Below are 23,861 nucleotides of genomic sequence, written 5' to 3' on the forward strand. Positions count from 1 at the left end.
CTGGCATTCAGTGCTCTAGCCCTACCCTGCCTACACATCTTGTCTCCTGTTCCTGTCCCAAAGCAAATACGACTGCTCAGCAAGGCTAACGAAAGTCAGGCTTATTCTGACCCCAGCCTTTCCTCCTGCCTGGAATCCCCTGTTCTCTTCAGGTCAATCCAAATCTGCTCCCCACCTTGAGGTCTACCTCAAGTTCATTTTCATCTGTGAAGCCCTTTCTGACCTCTCAAGCCTCCACTGATCTTTCCTTCTGTGTGTTTCCCTAATTATTAGCCCAGGAAAAGGAAATACTGTTTTACATTTTTCTGTGTCCTTCAGCAGCAAGCATGATGTACTGAAGTATGGCAAGCCCTCCGTAAACCCTGGTTGGATAAAAGCATGGATTGATATTTTCTTAATTAAGAAAAAATGAATCAATGCTTTCTGGTCTTTCCATGTAATTTTGTTATCTCCTTTATTTTTCACGACGTCTCAATGTCTACATATAGTGTGTCTTGAACTTTTTGAGAAGATAGCTCTAAAAATCTAGTAAATTAATAATACCTGAAGAATTCTAGTCATTTGAGAGTCCATTAATTTGGAATTCAAATTAATTATCAATGCACTATAGTGCATTGATAATTGATTTTAAAAACTGAAGTGTAGTGAAAGAGAACCAGGGTACAAGTCAGAGGATCTGAATCCTCTTCCCAAGTGTCCCTAACTTCTACCTTGGACAATCATTCACCTTCTGTATGGCTCCAGTCTCCCTCTGTAAGAAGATAAAAAGTTCTAGCCAGTGGTCTCTTCCGGGTAATGGACAGAGCTGGGGACATTCTACTGAGAAGGGATACCCCTTGGCACAACTATTCCCCATCATTTCTAGATCTGTTCTGGAGTTAAGAGGGCAGCAGTCTCCATCAATCAGTGCTTCACCCACCCAGCACCAAAGCCACATGGATACACATACAATATGGAGAAAGGGCAGAATAAGGAAGTAACAAGCCTGAATACCCACAGGATTTAGCCATTGTAAATGTCTAGCATTTTGAAAATTAAGACAAGCCCTTGCAGCAAGCATTGGGAAAGACTAAGCATCTCAAACCATAGATGGAGTCTCCTGGGTTTTGTCCTTCTTCTATGCATTGATACAAATGCAAAGCACCCTGCTCTATCCTTGCTATGTGGAATGGATAAGAATGTAACAGAATTAAGTAGGATCCAGAGATCCAGGAGAGGAATAGAAGAAAGGAGGGGACTACCAAGGGAAAAAGGAAGTGTGCCTCCTTGATGTGGTTGCCCAGCCAAAGAGGATGTTTAGCTTCATGGGAGAAAGGCCATGTACCAATGTAGGAAGGGAACAGGAGTTACAGAGCCATGTGGGGCTCTGCCATTCTGCCCTGTGGGTGGGGCACATGGCTTTTCCTTTCCTGTCCTCATCTACAAAATGAGGCACTTTTAGAGAAATAATCTCTAAACTCTTTTTTTTTTTTTTTTTTTTTTTTTTTTTTTTTTTTTTGAGACGGAGTTTCGCTCTTGTTACCCAGGCTGGAGTGCAATGGCGCGATCTCGGCTCACTGCAACCTCCGCCTCCTGGGTTCAGGCAATTCTCCTGCCTCAGCCTCCTGAGTAGCTGGGATTACAGGCATGAGCCACCATGCCCAGCTAATTTTTTGTATTTTTAGTAGAGACGGGGTTTCACCATGTTGACCAGGATGGTCTCGATCTCTCGACCTCGTGATCCACCCGCCTCGGCCTCCCAAAGTGCTGGGATTACAGGCTTGAGCCACCGCGCCCGGCTAATCTCTAAACTCTTTTAGCTCTTACCTCACATAATTCATTGGAAACCATCTTTGAACCCAAATTAACATTCCGTTTCCAACTAAACCCCAAATCTCTGCTCTAGGCTTTCCTAAACTCGTGGGGTTCTGAGACGCTTTCACAAAGGGGAATTTGGGTATTACATTTCTGAAATCCTTTTGCTTCATTCCTTCTAATGGAAGAAGAAACTTTCCCCCTTTCTCCCAGGGGGCAATCGGCTGTAATAGGAAGATTACAGGTTAATGACTTAGAAAATCTTCCTCAAACGAGAATGGTATTTAATTAAATTCCATTAAATCATAACTCCTGGCTTCTGTTTTTGGCCTCTTGCTCCTGAGTTTAAAATTACATTCTTCCTTCATCCCTGGGGTTGTTGAATTAAAAGTGCATGAAGCTCTAGGGAACAATCTGATCACCTCCGCTCTATCCACCACCACGGCCTTCCTGTCTGAACACTCTCAAAAGATAGCCAGTGGGCATGGCAGACTCCTTCAGAAGAGAAGATGGTCATTTCTGATTTGTCTTGGTTTATGAGCAACTTGACAATTTGACTAACTACCAAAGAGCCAGGACTAGATCATCCTCTCATAAAAAGCTAATAAAAAAGGTTGTTAATGCAGCCCATTAGTTGGCTGCAAATGAGAGGTTATGCAATCACTGTCTTAGCTGGGAGGGCCTAAGCTCTCCAGGAAGAGTTCACACAGCACCCAGAGAGTCATCAAGAGGGAAGTTCATGCCTCTCTGCTTTATCATTTACGGAGCTTGAGTGTTTCAGCATCTTCCCCCGTTTCCTTCCCTGAACGCTTCTTCTCTTTCAAATATACCCTTGTTTTCTCTCTTCAAACTCATTCCCTCTCTATGGACATATCCTGCCACATTTCTCTGCTGTGTTCTCCTAAGGGCGAAGCCCTAGAAATTTCCATTCTTATGAGAAACAAAGTGCTCAGAACTGTAGACTAAATACTCAGGCCAGCCTTACATGCAATCAGGCAATTTTAGGAGTTCTAGGGAGGAATTCCTTTCTCAAATACAAAATTTGCCCTCTTCTAAACCCTGCTGTTAGATACCTTGGGAACCTTGACATTTTCCATTATTAAACAGTTCTCTCCTACAGACCCTGGAGAGGAACTGAGGGTGCCAGGTCCCCTTACCTGTACAAAAGGGCTCTCTCTCTCTTCCTTCTCTGAAATCCTAGTGTTCTGTCACGACTTTGACACTTTTCATCCAGGGACTTGCTCTGTGACTTTGGGCTAATCACTTTTCCTCTCTGGACTACGACATCCCCCTTTATTGTGTAAGATGACTAAGAGAAGAGAAATTCTACCTTGCAGCAGGAAATTCTAGTTAAGTCCAAGGTCAAGCTCAGATTGAAAGGAGGATAGAAGGGTAAAGCATGAGTTATCTTTACATTCAGTTCCAGCTCTGACTACCCAGGGCCAAACCACCTTGAGATGTAGCTCTCACCTTTGTGTGCATCTGGTCTTGCTTCTTGTGTTCATTGAAAGGATGATGCAGAGACAATGCTCTTTGGACCTCATCTACTCACTTAGCATTGTCCAGAGCATGAAAGTTAATGTGTAATTGATTTAATCTTATGGTCAATTTACTTTCAAGATGACTCAAGGTACCACCAAAGAAAGATACAGTTCAGCAGCAGTTTAAATGGAATCCATTTAAACTGATTCTGAAGGAATCAGAAGAAATTGATGGTTTCAAGCACCAAGGATGTTCTTCTTCTGATATTTTAGCAACAAATTTGGCCTTTATTTTTCTGGCAGCTGAGGTATAAGGGGGTGACATGAAGGACTCTGCACTTCCTAGGTGAATCGTGGATTCAATAAATATTTTTTCTTTTTGTGGGGGCAGGGGGAACAGGGTCTCATTTAGTTGCCCAGGCTGGAGTGCAGTGGTGCAATCTTGGCTCACTCCAGCCTCCACCTCCTGGGCTCAAGTGATCCTCCCACTTCAGCCTCCCAGGTAGCTAGGGCTGCAGGCACGTGCCACCACACTTGGCTATTTTTATGTGGAAATGGAGTTTCACCATATTGTCCAAGCTGGTCTCAAACTCCTGCGCTCAAGCGATCTGTCTGCCTCAGCCTCCCAACGTGCTGGGATTATAGGTGTGTGCCACTGCACTCAACCATAATATTTTTTTTTCGTTGACTCTCAGCCACCCCTTGGTTGGGAAGGCAAAAACTGATAGGAGAAAGTCCCAGACAAACAGGGAGCAGAGTAGGTTTTGAGGAAGGCTTTTGGAGCGGAGAAAACCTTAGAACAAGCTTCAGACTTTCCTGCTGCTGAGGCTAAGCCCCTTTAAGAAATTCCCACGATGCATGCAGGCCACTAGCACAGCTCCAGCCTGGGAGGCAGGCCCAAGACTGCACAGGCTGCTTGGCATATGCTCAGTTGCTCCCTGTAACAGTTCCATCCCAGACCCTTTTTACTGGAAAATATAGTATTTTTTTGTTTTGGCCAATCACACAGCTTTGGAAGGGAAACAAAGTCACCTTCTACCCATAGGTCCTTAAGCCTGGCTGCTAACCAGCTCCAAAGCTGTACCAGAGAATCCCTCATTAGAGAAAGCTTCTGCCACTGACTTGGGGATGAACACAACACCTCCTCAGCAGCAGTCAGCTCAAAGTCCCCCTCAGGTTCCCGAACCCTGCCACTGGGACTCATTCAGTCAGGCCCAGGGTCAACCCCAGCTGCCCTTGGAAGAATGATTACTCAGTTTCACCTCTGAAATTCTCCTGGTGTCTCCACAGATGAAATTCTGTTTCTCTTTGCTCCTCCTCAGCTTCCACCTTCTCTCCCAGCTGCCACTCTAGAAAGCATTTGCTCTGTGGCTCCTTTTCCAAATTCAGGCTTTTTCTACTGCAGGGTCTGCAAGTTGATTTCTGCTCCAGTCCGGGAGCCAGCTAGGTTAATTCTTACAAAGGTACTTTCACCTTCACCAAATGTAGCTGCATTTGGAAACCTGATTTGCCATGCTCCAGGGTACCCAGGCCACTGGCCCTTAGAACCAACAAAACAGTGGGAAATGACCTTCTGAGATCATCTGGTCCAACCTCCTCCTTCTAGACAGGTGACTATGCAAATCTATTTTTTTTTTTTTTTTTTGAGATGGAGTTTTGCTCTTGTTGCCCAGGCTGGAGTGCAATGGCGTGATCTCCACTCACTGCAACCTCCGCCATCCTGGTACCGGTGATTCTTCTGCCTTAGCCTCCCAAGTAGCTGGGATGATTACAGGCGCCCACCACCACACCCAGCTGATTTTTTGTATGTTTAGTAGAGAATGGGTTTCACCATGTTGGCCAGGCTGTCCTCAAACTCCTGACCTTAGGTGATCTGCCCGCCTTGGCCTCCCAAAGTGCTGGGATTACAGGCATGACCGTCCCAAATCTTACTGAGATAATTATTCCACTCTATCTTCTGATAACTCTACTACTTTTTAATCACTCTTCTAGGTGAGTTCTTCCTTAGATTAAACCTGATTTTTATCCCTGCCCTAATTTGGGCCCAATTCTCAACCTATTCTTTGTAACTGTGACAAATAACAGATGAGTGTTTTCTCTCTGTCCTTAGCCTTCTCTTCAGCACAGAGTCTCTTCAGAAAGAAACTCTGATTGTTCAATTCCTTCCTTCCCACTTGTCCCTCTAAGCACCCTCTAAATCAGACCTGAGGCTCCCAAGAGAGTCGTATCCTTTTTCTCGCAGCTGGTCTGAGTTTTGTCGTCTGGGAGACTGGGCTTAGAAAAGCTTGAAGTTAGTACAGAGGCGAACGCAGCTTTAAATCTCCAGTACTTAACAGCTTCTCTGCAGCCTCAGAGGTAACCACATTTTCTTGCCTTCTTCCTCTCATCTCTATATATATCTGTGTAATCTCTCTTCACTGGAGCCTGACTCCAGCCCTCTGTCTGCACCGCTCTGCTTGTGCTGAAAGAGGGAAGGTTAGGGAAGAAAAATTAATAGACACAGGCCCATAAAAATAACAGGTTCTCTAGAGCACACATGAAGAAATAATTAAACAGATTAAACTTGGAGGGTGGAAAGAGATGGGCAGGAGCTTAGCAGGCAGAGACTGATGCCTCTGATTTTCACTTCCAAAGAGGCTGGGGCTCAGTGGGGAGGGATTTTTGTGCTTTTTTTCTTTGTTCCGGTGGATTGGATTCACTGCTGAATATTATTAAGTCACTAAGCTCTTTAAAGCCTTATCTTTGTATCCCCTCTAGATCCTCAGATCATGCCACACCCTAGTGAGAAAAGGAAATTTGATATTTATGGAGTGTTCTTTATGTGCCACGCACAATATTAGATACTTTATGTCCTGGCTGATTGTCAACTGAGGGTGTTTCAAACTTCAGAAATGAGTGCAATCATTTTCCTGTGACCCAGGATGATGACTACCTAAAGATCTTGTGATTCTGAAGCCAAAAAATAGCTTCTCACATCATCCCCTGCCTCGCTCCTTCCCTTTCTCTCTTCAATGGGCAGAAGCTTTTGCTATGATGGTGAAAGAAGGAGGCTGGTATTTAGAGATCATTTCAATACCAAAATGTCTAAGTCAGCAAGCCTCTCAGAATGCGCTGAGATAGTGAGAGGGTTGTAGAGACAGAAAAGCCTTCCTCCCTCTCTCACAAGTACCACCATTCCTCTGGCCCCATTTCTGGAAACTCAGATGAAAACACCCTAAAGAGGAACAATCCTCAACCGCTGGTACATTGGGCAGGGTGACCCATGCCTGTAACCTCTGCTCTTTGGGAGGCCAAGGTGGGAGGATCACTTGAGCCCAGGAGTTTGAGACCAGCCTGGCCAACACAGGCGAGTCCCTGTCTCTACAAAAAATAAAAGTTAGTCACGTATGGTGGCACAGCCCTGTAGTCCCAGCTCTCGGGAGGCTGGGGTGGGAGGATTGCTTGAGTCCGGGAGGTCAAGGCTGCGGTTAGCTGAGATCATACCACGCTGCATTCCAACCTGGGTGACACAGTGAGACTCTTACTCAAAAAACAAAAACCCCCTCTATTATTGTTACTTTCTGAGGTGTTGAAAGTAGTATATTGATTTTTCAACAATTTGAAAGTAGATATTAAAAGACAAGGTTCAGAATAGAAACACCCTCCCAGGCACTGCAGACCTGAGTGGTACCCAGAACAATGACTGGCAGCAAGATCACAGGGCATGGGAATGAGGCAACCAGATTCATGGCCCGGGCCACTGTCTCCTGCCTGCTGAAACTGGAACATCTTGCTTCACAGCTCTGGACCTCTGGACCTTTCTCTTCTTTTCTTTTTTGTTCCTTCCCTCCTTCCCTCCTTTCCTTCCTTCCTTCCTTCCTTCCTTCCTTCCTTCCTTCCCTCCTTCCCTCCTTCCCTCCTTCTCTCCTTGCCCCCTTCCCCCTTTTCCTCTTCCCCCTTTCCCCTCTTCCTTCCTTCCTCTTTCCTTCCTTCCTCTTTCCTTCCTTCCTTCTTTCTTTTTCTTCTTTGAGACAAGATTGCGCTCTATTACCCAGGCTGGAGTGCAGTTGCACAATCGTAGTTCTCTATAGCCTCAACCTCCTGGGCTCAAGCAATCCTCCTGCTTCGGCCTCCCAAGTAGCTGGGACTACAGGTGTGCATCATTGTGTCCAGCTAATTTTTTAATTTTTTTTGTAGAGGTATCACTATGTTGGCCAGACTGATCTTGAAATCCTGGGCTCAAGTGATCCTCCTGCCTCAGCCTCCCAAAGCATTGGGATTACAGGTGTGAGCTACCACACCCAGCTTCTAATTTCAAAAAAATAAATAGGCTTTATTTTTGAGCAGTTTTAGGTTTACAACAAAATAGAACAGAAAGTACAGAATTCTCTTATACACCTTCCCAATAGTTTCCTCTGTTACTAACATCTTCACTATTTGGGTTGTACATTCTATGGGTTTTGACAAATGTAAAGACATATACCCTTTGCCAAGCATGGTGGCTCAGGCCTGTAATCCTAGCACTTTGGGAAGACATGGTGGGTGACTCACTTGAGGTCAGGAGTTTAAGACCAGCCTGACCAACATGGTGAAACCCTGTCTCTACTGAAAATTCAAAAATTAGTCAAGTGTTGCGGCAGGCACTTATAATCCTAGCTGCTCGGGAAGCTGAGGCAGCAGAATCACTTGAACCCGGGAGGTGGAGGTTGCAATGAGCCAAGATCATGCCACTGCACTCCAGCATGAGTGACAGAGTGAGACCCTGTCTCAAAAACAAGCAAACAAACAAACAAACAAACCTACACATGAAGCCAGCATTACCCTACAAAATACTTTCACAGCCCTAAAATCCTTCTGTATTCCACTTCTCTTGTCCACTCTAGCCCTCAGAAATCACTGATTTTTTTTACTGTCTCTATAGATTTGCCTTTTCCAGAATGTCATACAGTTGGAATTATATAGTATATAGCTTTTTCAGAGTGGCTTCTTTCATTTAGCAATGTGCCTTTAAGGTTCTCCTTATTTTTCTATGGCTTGAGAGTTCCTTTCTGTTTATAGCTGAACCTTTCCAATTTTTTTTTTTTTGGTTGAAGCATAACATATATACATTAGAGCCCAGTGAATTTTTACAAAGTGAACACCCAAATAAAGATATAGAAAATTACCACCACCCCAGCACCCTAGTGCCCCTCCCAGTTATTACCACTCTCCTAAAAGTCAAGTCACTAGTCTTGACTTCTATCATCACAAATTAATTTAGCCTGTCTTTGTAATAAATAGAAATAGAAGCACACAGTATGTACTTGTATTAGTCTGTTCTCACCACTGCTATAAAGATACTACCTGAGACTGGGTAATTTATACACAAAAGAGATTTAATTAACTCACAGTTTTGCATGGCTGGGGAGGCCTCAGGAAACTTACAATCATGGAGGAAGACGAAGGGGGAGCAAGGCAGGTCTTACATGGCAGCAAAAGAAAGAGAAAGAGCGCACAGAGGGGAGCTGCCAAACGCTTTTTAATATCTCATGACAACCCACTCACTGTCACGAGAACAGCATGGGGGAAGCTGCTCCCATAATTTAATCACCTCCCACCAGGTCCCTCCGTCAACACATGGAGCTTACAATTCGAGGTGGGATTTGAGTGGGGACACAGAGCCAAACCATATTAGTACTCTTCTATGTGTGGTTTCTATTCTTCAATATTTAGGTTCATCTGATATAGCAGTTTGTTCTTGTTTATTCCATCGTATAGATATACCAATTCATTTAACCACTTTGCTGTTGATGGATGTTTGTGTTATTTCCAGTCTGGGGCTATTACAAATTATGCTGCTAAGAACATTTTTATATGTGTCTTTTGGTGAACATGCATTGGCATTTCATTTTGATATAAACCCAAGAGCGGAATTTCTGGGCCACAGGGTACCTGTACCTTTAACTCTGATAAATAGTGCCAATTTACCAAAGTACTTGTACCAATTTACACTCCCACAGCTTCTTATCTCCCCAGTACTTAGTATTGTCAAGATTTTTCAATTTTAGACACTTTAGTTCCATGATCATTTGAATTTGCATTTTCCTGATAACTAACGAAGTTGTGTACTGTCTTCAGGTCCCCTGAGAAACAGATTAAGATAGAGCTTTGCATGAGAAAGTTGATTGGGGAATGCCCTTAGATGGACACCTATCAGATAGAGAAGGCAACAGGATGGACCTCTCATTATGATAAGTTTCTGCTGATCTTATGGGAACTCAGGAGCTGGTCTCACCCTTCAGAGTTGTCCTGACTTGAGGCAAGGGGGCCAGGCCTTCATAGCAATCACTGAACGTGGTTTTGACCAATCATTGAATGCAGGTTGTCCTTGGAAAGGAATATGACTGGGTAGTAGAGTTCTCTTTTGCCAAGGGCAGTCCCTAGAGAGGACTATGGGTGAGGAGAAGGCTCCCAGAAGCTAGGAGGATGAGCACTTTAGTCCCTGAAGGCAACCTGAGCTCCACACTGTAGCTGCATCAACAAGCACCTTTTCATATGCTTCCTGGCTACTTAGAGACCCTCATCAGTATGCTTCTATAGCCAAGAAGCATACTGATCATTTGCCAAGTTCTTTTTCAGTAGGTTGACTTCCTTTTACTGACTGATTTATAGAAGTGTTTTATATATTATATATTATATCATCTTTTATATTATATTATATATCATCTTTTATATTATATTATATATTATATCATCTTTAATATTTTATATTAAAGGTGAGTTTTTTTGTCAAATATGTGAAATACAAAAAAATAGATTGCCTTTTCACTCTTTTCATGGTGTCTTTTTATGAATGGAAATTCTTCATTTTCTCAGTTTTTTATTCCTTTTTGACAAGTGGGTTTTATTGTGATCTGTTTACAAAATCTTCACATACTCTAATATCATGAGAATATTCACGTTACCTTCTAGAAGCTTTATTGTATTACTCATTATATTTATGTCTGTAGTACACACAGAACTGATTTTTGCATATAGCATGTACTAGAGACCAAATTTACCTTTTTCCATTTGGACCTCTAATTAACCTTAGTGCCATTTACTAAAAAGATCACCCTCATCTCATTACCTTTCAGTGATAACTTTGCCATAAGCCAGGTGACTGTGTATATGTGTGGGTCTATTTTTGTGTACTGTTCTATTCTGTTGGTCTTTATGTCTGTCTTTGTACCAGTTCCATACAATTTTAATTATCATACCTCTATGATAAGTCTTGATATCTGATCATATAACTCCTCTGACTTTGTTTTCTTCAAGAGTGTCTTTGTTGTGCATGGGCCTTTCCATTTCCACGTAGATTTTAGAATCAGCTTGTCAATTTCCACCAAAAAAAAAAAAAAAAAAAAACAACCTGGCTTGGATTTCTATTGGAATTATATTGAATCTATCAATCAATTTTGAGAGAATTGACTTTTTATAGCACTGAGTCTTCCAGTATCTGACCATGGTATATATTTACTGTCTTAGTTGGTTTTCTGTTGCTTGCAACAGAATATCTTAAACTCAATAATATATAAGGAAAATAAATTTATTTCTTACAGTTATGGAGGCTGAGAAGTCAAAGGTCAAGAGGTCACATCTAATGAGAACTTTCTTGCTGGTGGAGATTCTCTGCAGAGTCCCAAGGTGGCATAGAATATCACATGGTGAGGGCTGTACTACTTCAGGTCTCTCTTCCTCTTCTTATAAAGCCATCAGTCCCATTCCCATGACAGCTCATTAATCCATTAGTCCATTAGCCTGTAAATCCATGAACAGATTAACCCATTCCTGAGAGCAGAGCCTCCATGACCCAATCACATCTTAATGGCCTTACCTCTCAATATTGCTTTGTTAGTAATTAAATTTCAACATGAATTTTGGAGAGGACAAATATTCAAACTAAAACATCTATCTCTTCTTTAATTTCTCTCAGTAATGTTTTGTAATTTTCAGTAAGGAGATCTTACACCTCTTTTGTTAGATTTATTCCTAGATGTTTGATTTTCTTTTTTTAAGAGACAGTGTCTCACTCTGTCACCCAGCTTGGAGTGGAATGGCATGATCATATCTCACTGGAGCCTCAAACTGCTGGGCTCAAGTGATCCTATTACCTCAGCCTCTCAAGTAGCTGGGACTACTGGCATGAGCCACCACACTCAACCACGTCTTTACCTAAATCTTGATTTTCCTTGAAAGAAATTATCAGATGATATTTTATTATATACCATACATAAGAGTAGATTCCAATTGTTTGGGGCAGTAGCTTATAAAATTCATGTAGCCTTTTAAAAAATATTCATGGTAAATACACCCAACAAAAAATTTACCATCTTAACCATTTTTAAAGTATTTAGTTCAGTGGCATTAAATACATTCACAGTGTTGCGCAACCATCACCAATATCCATCTACAAAATTCTTTTATCTTATAAAACTGAAACTCTATATCCATTAAACAATAACTCCTTATTTCCCCTCCTACCAGTCCATTCTACTTTCTGTGTTCATGAATGTGACTACTAGGTATGTCATATAAATGGACTCACAGTATTTGTCTTTTTGTAACTGACTTATTTCACTTAGTATAATATCCTCAAAGTTCATGCACGTTGTAGTGTATATCAGAATTTCCTTCCTTTTTAAGGCTGAATATTTCATTGTCCTTGGGACAGGATAAGCCTACCTTCCTAGTAGACCCAGACACTGGCCCCAAAGATGTCTTCTCCATTTCTATCATGAGGACCCAGAGAGTCGTAAAATAGTCCTGGAAGCCAGACCTGATTAGCTAGATTTAATGAGGCCCCATTATGACACTCACTAATTCTGAACTTTCTCCATTCACAGTCTTGGATTCCTTATTTATAAGGCATTTCTACATATGATCTCACAAAATCACAACAATCCCCATATAGAAATGAGGAAACTGAGACTCAGAAAGACCAACTGGCCTTCCCAAGGTTACACTTTTGATAAATAGGCAAGATAGGATTCAAAGCAAAGTCTCCTGCCAAGAAACCTGACTTTAAATGCCAAGTTCCTGAAGTGAAATGGAGACCCAAGGCTGAGCGCAGTGGCTCATGCCTGTGATCTCAGCACTTTGGCAGGCCAAGGCAGGTAGACTGCTTGAGGCTAGGAGTTCAAGACCAGCCTGGCCAACATGGTGAAACCCAGGGTGTCAGCCTCAGGAGGCTGAGTCAGGAGAATCGCTTGAACCTGGGAGATGGAGGTTGCAGTAGGCCTAGATTGTACCACTACACTCCAGCCTGGGAGACAGAGCAAGACTCAGTCTAAAAAAAAAAAAAAAAAAAAATAGCCAGCCATGGTGGCTCATGCCTGTAATCCCAGCACTTTGCTTTGGGAGGCCAAGGCAGGTGGATCACAAGGTCAGGAGTTGAAGACTAGCCTGGTGAAGATGGTGAAACCCCGTCTCTACTAAAAATGCAAAAATTAGCCAAGTGTAGTGGCGGGTGCCTATAATCCTAGCTATTCAGGAGGCTGAGGCAGAGAACTGCTTGAACCCAGGAGGCAGAGGTTGCAGTGAGCCAAGAGTATGCCACTGCACTCCAGCCTGGGTGACAGAACAAGATTCCATCTCAACAAAAAGAAAGAAATTGAGACCCTAAAAAACCGTACAAATGATCAACAAAATGAAAAGTTGGTTTTTTAAAAGGATAAGCAAAATTGATAGACTGCTAGCTAGATTAACAAAGAAATGAGAGAGAAGATCCAAAAAAGCATAATCAGACATGACAAAGGCAACATCACAACCAATCCCACAGAAAAATACAAAAGATCCTCAGAAACTGCTATGAACATCTCTATGCATACAAACTAGAAAATCCAAAGGAAATGGATAAATTCCTGGAAACACACAACCTCCCAATATTCAACAACAACAACAAAACCCAGAAATCCTGAACAGACAATAAGGAGTAAGCAAATTTGAATCAGTAATAAAAAACTTACCAACCAAAAGTAAGACTTGGACCAGATGGATTCACAGTCAACTTCTACCATACATATAAAGAGGAGCTGGTGCTAATCCTATTGAAATTATTCCAAAAAATCGAGGAGGAGAGACTTCTCCCTAACTCATTCTAGAAACCAGTATCATCCTGATACCAAAATCTGGCAAACACACAGTGAAAAAATAAAACTACAGGCCAGTAACCCTGATGAATATAGACACAAAAATTTTCAAAAAAAATTAGCAAACTGAATCCAGTAACACATCAAAAAGTTAATTCACCACAATGAAATGGGCTTTGTTCCTGGAATGTTTAAGTATGGTTCAACATAAGCAAATCAGTAAATGTGGTTCATCACATAAAAAGAATTAAAAGCAAAAACCATATGATCATCTCAATGAACACAGAAAAATATTTTGATAAAATCTAACATCCAGGCAGATGCAGTGGCTCATTCCTATAATCCAAACACTTTGAGAGGCCAAGGTGAGAGGATCACTTGATCCCAGGAATTCAAGATCAGTCTGAGCCACATAGTAATCATCTCTACCAACATTTAAAAAATTAGTTGGGCATGGTGGCAGATGCTTGTGGTTCCAGCTACTCAGGAAGCTGAGGTGGGAGGACTGCTTGAACCCAGGAGGTCAAGGCTGCAGTGAACCATGATTGTGCCGCTGCGCTTCAGCCTGGATGAGAGAGAAACACCATCTCCCCTCCCCTCAAAAAATACATCTCTTCATGATAAAAACTCTCAACAAACTAAGCATCAAAGGAACATACCTCAAAATAGTAAGACCCATCTATGACAAACATACTGCCAGCATCATATTGAATGAGAAAAGGCTGGAAGCATTTTCCTTGAGAGCTGGAACAAGACAAGTATGTCCACTTTCACCAGTCTTATTCAACATAGTACTGGAAGTCCTAGCCAGAGCAATCAGGCAAGAGAAAATAATAAAAGGCATCCAAATGGGAAAAGAGAAAGTCAAATTATCTCTCTCTGCTGATGATATGATATTATGTGACTCCCTGGGCCCCATGGAGATGGTCCTCAGCTATAAAAAAGCCATTTTCTAAGGCTCTTGTTCTTGTCTAAGGTAACAGAGCCACAACTTCCAGCCGGGTTCATCCTGTCTGTATTTCTTCTGCTTTTCCACTAGGTATTTGGAAGCTGAGAGTGTGAAAACTGGAGGCATTTCAGGACCGAGGTGCCCATTGTCTGATAAACGCCTGTCTGCTTCATCTCTTGGCTGGACGGGAGGCTGACTGCCCAGGTGGGCCAAGCTATAGCACCCCTTCCCAGCTGGCAGAAGTACGCAGGGCATCCCCTGCCCGGGGTGCAAGGCTGCCTGTCCACATTGAAGCATCTGGCTTGAGCTAATGAGCTGTTGGCATGCATAGGCAATTACTTTAGCTCTTTAAAAACCTGCCAAACTTGCTTTTATAGCCAGCATTCCCTTAATGACTCAGGCCTGAAGTCAAATCCTCTGTGCAGAAGACAGTGGCTCTGCTCCTTATGCTAGGACTTTTCCTGCTCCTTACACTGCCCCAAGTCATGGGCCCAAGGTTCAAGCCTTAACCATCTCACCTCCCAACAGTCTCAGAAGGCAGGGTCCTAAGGAGGGGTGCAGGAGGCTCACTCCGTTCCTGGAAGTCCCAGCATATTCCGGGACCACTGAATGGGAACCAAGGCCAAGGCTTCTAACCTGGGCCCTGGAGTGTGCTGATGGAGTTCCTGTCCACAGAGCATACCTGAGCTGTCCTTTGGGCCTTGAAAGCCTTCAAAATGGGTAGGTTCGGGAGCTGAGCTCCGCAGCTCAACTGTCTGGGCACTACTCCAGCTCCTTCTGCATCACACTCTGTGCTGTGCCCCCATTCCCTGCAATTCAGTGCCCCAGCAACCCTTTCCCCAGCCAAAAGCTGCTCTTAAGGGAGAACCTGAGAAACCCATGTACTTTTATCAAAAAAACATCGCTCTTTGGAGTGAGGTCCTAGGGAGAAATGATGGTTCCATATGAGCACATTCTACAAAATAGTACCTTGTCACAGCTTTTTTTTTTTTTTTTTTTTTTTGAGACAGGGTCTTGCTCTATCACCCAGGCTAGAGTGCAGCGGCATGATCATGGCTCACTGAAGCCTTGAATTCTGGGCTCAAGCCATCCTCCTGCTTCAGACTGCCAAGTAGCCATGACTACAGGTGTGCGCCACCACATCTGGCTAATTGTTTTTCTTTTTTGTAAAGATGGGATCTTGCTATGCAGCCCAGGCTGGTCTTGAACTCCTGGGGTCAAGTGATCCTCCCACCTCAGCCTCCCAAAGTACTGGAATTACAGGCATGAGCCACCATGCCCAGACTCCTTGTCACAACTTTTAAAAAGCAACTACTTTGACACAGTGGCTGCGAAGACCGTGCTGAACACATACTGGATGAAGTAGGACTGCAGAGGTAGAGAAAGGTTCGTGCAAGGCTAGTCCCTATTAGGAGCTTGCTCTCCATGGGCCAGAGGTCCAGGCTCTGCACCTGACTCCTCTTGACTTGTTGGCCTGAGGACGGTGTGACTGAATGAACAGAATGGAAAAGGCCCCTTTCTGCTTCCCAGGAAAAGTCACCCCACCCCTTCTCTCTCTCTCTCTCTCTCTCTCTCTCTCTCTCTCTCTCTCTCTCTCTCTTTCTCTCTCTCTCTCTCTTTGTGTGTGTGTGTGTGTGTGTGTGTGTCATGGAGTTTCACTCTGTAACGATCCTAGCTCACTGCAACCTTCACTTCCCGGGCTCAAGCAATTCTGCCTCAGCCTCCCGAGTAGCTGGGACTATAGGCACGCACTACCATGCCCAGCTAATTTTTGTATTTTCAGTAGAGATGGGTTTGTATGTTCAACAGAGAGGGTGATGTTGGTCAGACTGGTGTGGAACTCCTGACTTCAAGTGATCTGCCCGTCTCAGCCTCCCAAAGTGCTGGGATTACAGGCACCTCTTCTCTTTAGCACAGAGCCGCAGCATAGCTCAAGCAGCCCACTGGTTCACAAACACATTCAACTGCAGCCCACAATCAAATGCCCAAGGAATTGCCTTTCCTCTTTCCCCACTCTGTCCTCTTCTTTCCTGCTCTTTTCCCAAGTTTCCCCTTTTTCTTCCTTTTCCTAGTTTCATTTCACCCCTCCTCTCCTATCCTTCCTCTTCCCCTCCTCTTTCTTCATTCACCTTTTCTTCCTTTCTTCTGCCCTCCCAAGTCTTCTCTCTCTCTCTCTCTCCTCCTTCCCCTCCTCTTCCTCCTGCTTCTTTTCCTTTTCTGCAGAGAGCATTTCTCTGGCAGTGGTTCCTCGTCATGGACAGTTCTTGGAGCTGAAGCCAGGAGTCTCTAGGTCCCTCCTAGAGATGGTCCCTGCATCCCCTCACTGCCTCTGTGCAGCCCACACCTGGCACACAGCAGAGCCCTGGGGCCCGCGGTCTCCACAGCAAGCCAGGCTATGGTGTCTTATTCTTTTCCTGCTTTAAAAAATGAGTTCGGATAACAGGCAGAGTCGGTCACATGTGTGGAACCGTTCCTCCCGGGGCAGGCTTTATTTCTCTAGATCTATCTGCACATTGATCATCGCTGTGTGCCAAGCCCTGAGCAGCAGGAGACGTAGCAGGGAGTACAGAGGCAGGAACGAGTCACCATTAGCACCAGGGAGAGTCACACAGACCTTTCTATGAATCACTTTCTGTCTCTGTGACTCAGACAAGTTATTCCAAGCGTCTGTTTGCTCCTTTGTAAAATTAAGCTTCAATTTCATTAAATGGCATAGGGCACTTAGCATGGTGCTGGCAGATAGTAAGCTCTGCACAACTGTGATGATGATGATGATGATGATGATGATGACAATGATGATGATGATGAGGTGTGACTCATTCACTTGGGTAGCTTTCCATCTAGGACGGAGATGAAACTGCAATTCAAGGGAGAAAAGAAAAATCAAGAGGGCATAGATGAAGAACACTGGGGCAGTGGGAGTAAGGGAGAAACTTCCTCTCCTTGGGGTGATGAGGGAAGACTTTGAGAGGAAGATAGCTATGTTTATCTTAGCGGGGCTTTTGAGGGCAGGAGTTCCGTGTGCCACAGTGAGGGAAGGGTTTCTAGGGGAGGAAGCGCCATGAGCGAAAATGCAGAGGAGTAGGGGAAGAATCTGGCTAGGCAGCTGGGGATTACTGGAACCTCTGGGGTTTTGAGGTTGGAGCGTGTTTTCCTGCATGTTTGAGCTAGATCACGTTCCCTCTTGCCTGTTCAAGGACATCCCTCCAGCAATTTTTCCCTTTCTCTCCTGCAGCATTCCCGTTTCTCCCCTCCTGTATCATCCCTGCCAACGTCCAAATATGCTATTATTTTACCCATCTTAGAACAAAACTAAAAGCCTCCTTGACGCCACTCATCTGCTCACCTTAAGAACAAAGCTCCTAGAAAGTTAGCTACACCCACTGTCTCCAATGTTCCTTTGCCTGACCTCTCACAACGCACCTGTTCGGGCTCTCACACTCACCGTTCAGCTGAGGCTACACAGTCTGAGTATCTCTTATCCAAAATGCTTAGGACCAGAAGTGTTTTGAATTTTGGATTTTTTCCGATTTTGGGATATTTGCATTTTACTTACGAGTTGAGCATGCCAAATCTGAAAATCCAAATTTCAAAATGCTTCAATGAGCATTTTCTTTGAGCATCGTGCGGGCATTCCAAAAATTTTTGAACTTAGAGCATTTTGAATTTCAGATTTTCCAATTTGAGATGCTCAGCTTGTGCTTGTCCAGGTCACTCATGACCTCCACTTTGTTCAAGCCAATGTTTACCCTTCTGGAACCCTCAAGAGCATTTGTCATAGCTGATCAACACCATCACCTTGAAATGCTCTCTTCACTTGGTTTCCAGATACCACACTGTCCCAGTTTTCCCCCTAGCTCATGAAATGCTCCCTGTCATCAATCTTTTCTGGTTCCTCCCTATCTCCCTGACCTCTTCCCACTGGATTACCCCAGGGCTCTGATTTGGACCTCTTCACTGTTTTCTAAAGCCAGTGTTTGCTTACTTTTTCTTTTGTCTTAATTTTTTCTTTTTCTTTTGAGATGGAGTCTCGCTCTGTCACCCAGGCAGGACTGCAGCCTCCACCTTCTGAGTTCAAACGATTCTCCTGCCTCAGCCTCTCGAGTAGCTGGGCTTACAGGTGCCTGCCACTACACCCAGCTAATCTTTCTAGTTTTAGTAGAGACAGGGTTTCTCCACATTGGCCAGGCTGCTCTCGAACCCCTGACCTCAAATGATCCACCCGCATTGGCCTCCCAAAGTGCTGGAATTACAGGAGTAAGCTACTATGCCTGGCCATTTTTTTTTAATTGTGAAAAAATATATATAACATAAAATTGACCAGCTAGGTACCTCACATAAGTGGGCTCATACAGAATGTGTGTTTTTGTGAGTGGCGTATTTCACTTAGCATATGAGCATGTTGGTTTTTCCTCCAAACCTGATCTTCTCCCAGGCTTCTCCATCTCATCTAATGACAACTCCATCCTTCTACTTGCTCCATTGAACCACCTGTGACATCACATATCCCATCCATCAGGAAATCCCATTGGCTCTACTTGAAAATATGTTGAGATACGGGCCACTTTCATCCCTGGACTATTACCCGCATGGCTCAAACCATCATCTTTCACCTGGATTATTGCAATAGATTTTTAAGTTGGATGACCTATCTCCCTTCTCTCCTTTAAGCCCTCCAAGGGCTTCTCACCTTTAACAAGGAAATGTCAAAGGGCTTTAGTAACCAACAGATCCTCCATGATCTGGCTCCCATTTGCTCTGTGAGCTCATCTCTTACTGGTCTCCCTTGTATAGCTGTTACCTTTAACTGCGTAGCAAATTACCCCAAAACTTGATGGCTTAAAACAATATTGATCATCTCACCATTTCCAAGATGGAGGTGGGGCGTGGTTTAGCTAGGTCCTCCAGCTCAGTCTCTCACAAGGCTGCAGTCAAGGTGTCAGCTGGAACTGTGGTTCTCTCAACAGACGGTCAATCTACTTCCAAGCTTCCTCACCTGGTTGTTGGCAGGACTCAGTTCCTCAGTTCCATTGGACCAAGGGCCTCAATTGTTCACTAGCTGTCGACCACAGGCCTCCCTCAGTGCCCTGTGATAGGGGTGTCTCCATGAGGCAGCTCATGATATGGCAGGTGGCTTCCCGCAGAGCAAGCAAGTTACACGACAAGAGAAGGCAAGCAAGACAGAAGCCAGAGTCTTTTGGTAACATGTTCTTGAAAATGACACTCATTATTTTTGGCATATTCTATTGGTTTAAAGCCAACCCATAGGTCCAGCCCTTACTCAACAAGAGGGACTACACGAAAGCCAGGATCCCCGGAGGCAGGGCTTGCTGGGCGCCATCACAGACGCTGCCTACCACACCCCACTTTTCTACCTGCACAGACCTCCTTGTTCCTTGAACCAGTGGGCCATGTTCCTGCCCCAGGGCTTTGCTGCTACTGGTCCTCCATCTGGAACGCTCTTCCCACACGCCCCCTTTTCAGTGAGGCTGTTTCTGACCACCTTAATTAAAATTGCAACAGCATCTCCCCTACCCTCATTTCTTTTCTTGTTTTTGTTTTTGTGTTTTTTTCTAGATGCAGTCTCACTCTCTCACCCAGGTTGAAGTGCAGTGGCCCGATCTCGGCTCGCTGCAGCTGCAGCCTCCCGGATTCAAGCAATTCTCCTGCCTCAGCCTCCTCTGTAGCTGGGATTACAGGTGCCCACCACCACACCCAGCTAGTTTTTGTATTTTCAGTAGAGATGAGGGTTTGCCATGTTAAGGCTGGTGTCTAACTCCTGACCTCAGGTGATCCGCCCACCTCGGCCTCCCAAAGTGCCGGGATTACAGGTGTGAGCCACCGTGCCCGGCCGACTACCCTCATTTCTTTCCCCTGCTTTATTTTTCTCCCTATCACTGATCACCTTCTAATGTGGACTACTTTACTTTCTTTCTGTTTGTACCAGTAGAATACAAGCTCATGAGAGCAGGGATTTTTGTCGTTTTGATCCACTGCTATATCCCCAGTGCCTAGAGCACTGTCTAGTACATAGGAAATAATCAATGAATCTAGTATACAGGCTGTGACTCATGCCTGTAATCCTAGCACTTTGGGAGGCTGAGGTGGGCAGATTGTCTGAGCTCAGGAGTTCGAGATCACCCTGGGCAATATGGCGAAGCCCTGGCTCTACTAAAGTACAAAAATTTAGCCAGGCAGGGTGGCAGGCGCCTGTAGTCCCAGTTACTTGAGAGGCTAAGGCACGAGAATCACTTGAACCCAGGAGGCAGAGGTTACAGTGAGCTGAGGTCACGCCACTGCACTCCAGCCTGGTTGACAGAGTGAGACTGTCTCAAAATAAACAAACAAACAAATAAATAAATAAATAAATAAATCTTGCATGCCTGTGATATTCAACTTTTCAGTGCATAATAATTTCTCCCAAAAATATGGTAAGGAATCCCAATATATAAGACAGATGAAAGCAAAATGGCTCTGTTCAAACTAAGGAGTACGGAACCAAAGTCCCACTCTACCTACTTCCAACCCAACCCTATCACTCCCCTTTTGAGAAGGCTCGCAGAGCCCTAGGGCTCTCTCAGAGAGCTGTGAGCAGTTTTATTCAAAGATGATCAGGAAAGAGATCTCTGTCCCAGACCCCTGAGTGCAGGCTGGATCCCACTGGAAACCAGCCTGATCTTCTGAGTCACAGGAAAGAAGCTCCACAGCTCTGCTCCTGTCCCCATGCTGGCCTCCCGTGAGCTCAATGTGTGGACCCAGATCTCTCCCAGCAAGACTTTGTCTCATTTGTGGCCTCTGAAGACTGAGAAAACACTCAGAACCCCCAGCACGTCATTGTTGGAAAAGATCCTAAATGTCACTTAATGTAACCCACTGAATCATTAAGTCATTCAACAGCCATTGAGGCCCTGCTATGTTTGTGCCAGGCATGGCATATAGACATGAAAAGCTGAGTACTTATCCCCCAGAAGCACATGGGGAGAGAGCAAACACTGAAAAGACTTTATCCAAATTCTATTTGAACACCTCCAGCGCTAGGGAATGTACTGCCTACCAAGGCCATACATTGCCCGGTAACATCAGCAGCACAATTGTTCTTTTTCTTGAACCCTGAATCTGCTTTCTTACAGCTTCCACCTTTGGTCTTAATTTTATCCTCTGGCTCCACACTAAATAAATCTATCCCTCCTCAAATGACAGCCTTTTAAATATTTGAAAACAGTAATCAAGTCCCACAGAGAACTCTCTTGAGACTTGTGGCCGCCTTTCAGGACCTCCATTCAGTGGCTGCTCCTAACCACTTGGGATTTCGGAGTCAGGCAGAGATAGCCTGGTTGCTGCTGATCTTGGAGAAGAGCTGCAGGGCTGGAAGCGGTCTCTGGAGTTCGAAGCCCACACTGCCCCACCCCAGCATGAGGGAATTCCAAGACGCTTGCACTAGAGGGGTAAAGGGTTCAAACAAGAGGTAATTCCCAGGCTGGAGGCGGTCCACTGCCTCCACATTCCCTCCGTAGAGAGGGCAGCTTCTCCTCTGGATACGGCCTTGCAGCTCACTCATTTGATTTCAAAGCAGCCAAATCCCAGTTCTTTGCAACTTGGGGAAGTGCAGCAGCAGTGGGGGAGGTAGCAGCAAGGAATTCGATGTTTTTTTGTGTGTCCTTTGTTTCAACAAAATGTAGTTTTCCAAGTAATTGCTTGCCTGATGCAATACGACTGCTGGGCCTCCAGGGTGTAAATCTTCCCGACAAGGGGCCAGTTTTCTGCTTCTTCCTGCAAGGCTGAAGCCCAGTTCCTTCCCTGGGACAGCCCAGCAGGTCTTGAATTCATTAAAGTTTCTCCAGCACTTTCTGCCAGAGCTGTGAGCTGCTTGGCACAATCCTGGCTGCCCTTTTCTGCAGGAGGCCAGGCTTGCCCAGGAGAGGAGGAGAGGGAGGTCAGCGGGCGGGAGGAAAAGGAGAGGGAACTGGGGGTGGGATGGTGGGGAAGGGAGAAGTGAGATCCTTTACTATTAGCTGGCTAGCCAGGCAGCCTCAGAAAGGCAAGAAAAAGCCTCAAAAAATATTCTCAGAAGAACCAGGATCTGGGAGTAACACGTGGGATCTACCATGCACAGCTGCACAAGAAAATATGTTCGTAAAAAAACTGTCTTGATTCCTTGCTGCAGGGAAGTAAAGGTCCATGCTTTTTTTTTTTTTTTTTTTTTTTTGAGACAGAGTTTCGCTCTTGTTACCCAGGCTGGAGTGCAATGGTGTGATCTCAGCTCACCGCAACCTCCGCCTCCTGGGTTCAAGCAATTCTCCTGCCTCAGCCTCCTGAGTAGCTGGGACTACAGGCACGCGCCACCATGCCCAGCTAATTTTTTGTATTTTTAGTAGAGACGGGGTTTCACCATTTTGACCAGGATGGTCTCGATCTCTTGACCTCGTGATCCACCCACCTCGGCCTCCCAAAGTGCTGGGATTCCAGGCTTGAGCCACCGCGCCCGGCCTCAGGTCCATGTTAAAGTGTCTGAAGATTCTCAGTATGGCATTGCCCTCATCTTTTTCCCTTCTTTCCTTTTCTTTTTCTCCATACGCTTGTTTCCATTTGAAATGTAAATAAATAAAAATACCCTTTTGCTCCCTTTCCCCTCTTTCCTTCATTCTTTGCCCGCAATTCCCTGCCCATCTCAAATTCCACCCCAGCACCACTTCTGTGACACTCACAAGTGCCTGAATCCACTTGACTTCCCACCCCCACCCCGCCCTCTGGCCTCTGTAAAGTGTCTCTCTCTGCACTGCCCTCCTTCTCCTCCTACCCCCTGAGTCTCCTCTGGTTAAATGAGGTAGAATGTTGGCATTCCCATGTCCTTGGGGACATCTAGGCATCTTGGCATAGAGATACATATGTAGAGAAGACAGAATACGTAGAGAAAACAGAAGATCATCAGAATGTCAGCCTGTTGAGGGCAGGAGTATATCTGAAATCAGAGCCAGCACTCAACACTTAGCATGGTCCATACTCACCGATGGGCTCTCATCTACCCACTGCCAAGTTCCAATAAAGAAGGGCCATTCTGGTCCACATAGGCCTTTAATCCATGAGCCCAAGTAAGGGAGAACTCTTCCATGAATACCATTGTTACAGGAAAGGGGTCCCAATCCAGACCCCAAGAGAGCATTCTTGGATCTCACACAAGAAAGAATTCAGGGCGAGTCCACAGTGCAAAGCAAAAGCAAGTTTGTTAAGAAAATGAAGGAATAAAACAAAGGCTACTTCATAGACAGAGCAGCCCCAGGGCTGCTGGTTGTCCGTTTTTATGGTTATTTCTTGATGATTTGCTAAACAAGGGGTGGATGATTCATGCCTTTTCTTTTTTAGTTTTTTATTTTTTATTTTTTGTTTGAGACAGTCTCGCTCTGTCACCCCACCCAGACTGGAGTGCAGTGACACCGTCTCAGCTCATTGCAATCTTCGCCTCTGGGGCTCAAGCAATTCTCCTGCCTCAGCCTCCCAAGTACCTGGGATTACAGGCGCACACCATCATGCCCAACTAATTTTTCTATTTTT

This window comes from Saimiri boliviensis, chromosome 13 (genome assembly GCF_048565385.1).
Source record: "Saimiri boliviensis isolate mSaiBol1 chromosome 13, mSaiBol1.pri, whole genome shotgun sequence".
NCBI lineage: Eukaryota > Metazoa > Chordata > Mammalia > Primates > Cebidae > Saimiri > Saimiri boliviensis.